Here is a 2,299-nt window from a genome sequence, read left to right as displayed (position 1 = left end):
TCCCACCTGGGGCGCCCGGAACTGTCCGGGGCGCCCGGAACTTTCCGGGGCGCCCGGAACCCTTCCAAGCGCCCGGATCGAAAATATATCCAGATCTCGGTCAAACTGAGATCTATGCGTTGGGGATAAAGTTTTATCCCCCCAGGGCAGCCGGAACACTTCGGGGGACCCCGACCAAGACTATAAATACAGTCTTGGTCCAGAAGCTTTTCAACAACTCAAGCAATTCATTTCCAACACTTGTAAGCATTCATTTAGAGTTTAGCTTCTTTCTTTGTGCGCTTTATTGCTGTAAGAGGTGTCTCCGCCTGAAGGAGATAGTTAGTGCGACACTTTCCTTGGATTAACAACCTCCCCAGTTATAACCAAGTAAATCCTTGTGTGCCTCTTCTTTCTGTTTTAATTTATTGCATTTCTATTTTGCAAGTGTTAGTTTAAGAAAAGTCGAGAAGGTTTTTCGTTTTATTATTTTTCAGGCTATTCAACCCCCCCTTCTAGCCGGCCGCAGCGGTCCAATATAGTAAGTACCATAATAACAATCTAAATCTAAGGGTATCCTAACCATCTAGTCATAATATCCTCTCGGCTTCCATGGTGTCATCATACATAATATAAACAACAAGATCAAGATCAAGTAGTCTTAGATAGTGATCCGAAGAGAATAGCCTAGTGGAATATGCTACTCCGGGAGAGTGATTTCTATCAAGTATAGGCAAGTATGATCTCACTAACCTATATGCCCTTACACACGCATACAACTATGCTACATATGATATCAGTAACCTGTAGGCAAGAGCCTAAGTATATTACCATATTATAATATAAATGCACAAACATAAGTCTATAACTAACTATGGTCTGGTAATATCATGCAAATATATAACCAACCCAATGATGACTAACAAATGAGATTACATAGATATCCAATAGATCAAAATATAAGGACAAGCAATAAAGTATCAAACTCAAGAACGGATCTAGATTAGAGTCAAGGTAAGTAAATTAGTACTGACAAATCAATAAAATAGATCATTCACTAAAGTCAAAGATTTAAAGAAACAAGTCAAGAAATACCCGCCTTAAATATAGATTGTGTCAATATAACTCACACGTTGAGACATTCATCTCAAATCAAAGTCCAAATTTGATGATGATCACTGGTGGCTCATGATCAGAGGATAATCCACGACCAAAAATCACTGGCGATGCCTACTGCTGTCACGCCCCAGAGGAGTCCCTGTCCGAAGAAATTTCGGCAGCATCTCCCCTGTACAGCGGACAATCTGAAACTTTTCTACATCTCATATACCTCAGCCACAGGCGGCTGGAATAATAACAATCAATAAAAACACATTCCACACAACCATCCACGCAGTTATATATAATCAAACAAAGTAGTAATACTCTGACTCGAAAACCACCCTACTCAACTACACTCGTAAAGCTCAAAACCGACGAACTCACCTCTTCTGTCGTCCAGGCAGGCATGTAGTAGAGTAAATCCAAATCATACCAAAAGTCCATCCAACGGAAAGATTCCATACAATATCCATATGTAAAGTCCAAAACAAAACTAAAACAAAGTCTGATAGCGGAAAGCTAAAATAAAACAACAACACAAAAACCAGCAGAGGAGTAGCACTACGTGCTGTGGGGACCAGTGACTGGAACTCCCTCCTGATAGCATCAACCTGAAAATAACAACAATGGAGGCGGGGTGAGTCCAACACTCAGCAGGTACAATTGATATGCAAAGTAAAGAAACAACACCTAGCACTAATCATGCGTACAGTCTCCTGATAAGAAAGACAAAAATGCATCTGAAGTAAACAGGAGAATACTGTACTAACCAGGTCCTGAGTATAAGGTCAAACAGTCCGAGTGGTATAGGGATCCTGTATGCATGTCAAACATAGGTATCCAAACAATATGCAGCATATAAATGCAGCAACCACAAACACAAGCAATAAATGCATCATGCATATGATGCCAATGATGCGTCCTGGTCACCCCTGACGCCAGTCGATCATCTCACACAATAGTGAGGCCGAGTGGGTAGGGCTGTGACAACCGTGCACTCTGTCGTCACTACTCCTGATGAGTGACCGAGTGGACGGGATGCTGTCGGAGTACACCTATCCTCCTACCCCAAATCATAGATGGGGGAGCGCAATGCTCTCAACTCCCGGTACACGATGACGGGGAGGAATCCCTGCCGGATAACTCGTTGTGTCACACTACCCATGAGCGGACCAACGGTGCCTAACAGAGTCCCTGCTGCAACACACTCTGCCTGAAT

This window comes from Zingiber officinale, chromosome 3A, assembly GCF_018446385.1.
Source record: "Zingiber officinale cultivar Zhangliang chromosome 3A, Zo_v1.1, whole genome shotgun sequence".
In the NCBI taxonomy this organism is placed as follows: Eukaryota; Viridiplantae; Streptophyta; class Magnoliopsida; order Zingiberales; family Zingiberaceae; genus Zingiber; species Zingiber officinale.
The sequence above is the reverse complement of the archived record's forward strand: the minus strand, read 5'-3'. Positions refer to the sequence as shown.